Source organism: Octopus bimaculoides, chromosome 1 (assembly GCF_001194135.2).
Source record: "Octopus bimaculoides isolate UCB-OBI-ISO-001 chromosome 1, ASM119413v2, whole genome shotgun sequence".
Taxonomy (NCBI): Eukaryota; Metazoa; Mollusca; class Cephalopoda; order Octopoda; family Octopodidae; genus Octopus; species Octopus bimaculoides.
In genome coordinates this window covers 138,700,205-138,701,367 of record NC_068981.1, presented here as the reverse complement: position 1 = coordinate 138,701,367, position 1,163 = coordinate 138,700,205, and the positions used below count along the sequence as shown (strand labels likewise).

General features: G+C 39.1%; 1 protein-coding gene across 1 annotated transcript in view; it reads left to right on the top strand.

Annotated features, from left to right (window-relative positions):
- LOC106875683 (transcription factor hamlet) overlaps positions 1 to 1,163 on the top strand; it is a 240,794-nt gene that overhangs the window by 55,168 nt on the left and 184,463 nt on the right. The gene's annotated exons all lie outside the window — the stretch shown is intronic.

Sequence of the window (1,163 nt, the reverse complement as noted above, 5' to 3'; positions counted from 1 at the left end):
ATATATATATAATATACAAGAATAAGGGCAGGGAATCGTCAATTAGTAATAGAATTAATAATTAACAATTTTGCCAAGTGGTTCAGTATGAAAAAACCTTTATCGGTAAAACCATTTATCATCATAAATATACAGGGATTAGCATTGAGTTGCTTCTTTTTGTTTTTTTTGTCCCTCTGGTTTTTTGTTCTATGTGTGCCATAAATATCGCCATCCGTTTAGAGAAAAAAATTTGTAGTTTAGAATCAGTAGTATGTATATATATATATATATAGATAGATATATACAGGATGCGATGGGTAAATTGTCGCCATTTTATATTGTTAATTTCGTGCATGCGCATTGTTTGCTTTTGATTTTGTCGACTACACAGTATAGTAGGGTCAGTTAGCAATCGTCTGTGAGAAAAACAGTACCATGACGTAATTAACTCTGCCAGAGAGTTGGAAATGACATGCTGTACTGCTTGGCATTCGCGCCTTCACCTCCAATACGAACATTTCAGAGTGTTTGGGTGTCAGTCTGAAGACATTGCAATCTGAGGACATGTACTGAGAGTGATAAAAATCAAACATCCAGTCAACGTCATGGTGTTTGCAGTGATCACTAGTGATGGCGACGTTATGCCGCCATTCAACTTCCCACACGGCCTCAGACTCAACACGGAGGCCTACACCAAGTGCCTGAAGGAAGTAGTGTTGCCCTGGGTGAATAGGATGGCTGCTGGAGAAGACCCTATGCCTAACAACAAGACTGCCACACAAGCAGGAGAATGCAGTCATGGCTGTCATACAATTTCTGCGACTACAACACCCCTAGCATCTGGCCACCTAACCCCCCGGACTGCAACCCTCTTGATTATTATGTATGGGACGCAGTTGAACAAGAGACCAAAAAAGCTCCTTGTAACACCAAAGATGAACTGAAGGCAAAGATTATGGCAGCATTCACACAAGGAGACCACTCAGCACAGTTACCAGGAGATTCGGAAGTCGAATAGAGGCCATGGTTAAAGTCAATGGCGATTTTATAGAATAAATTTACTCTTTAGTATTTCAAGATACTTTTACGTAATTTTGGTAAATATATCTTTCAAAATGAGATGTCGGTATTAATTTCATTTTTGCGGAATTTAAACGAATGTTTATTCACCGCACACTGTA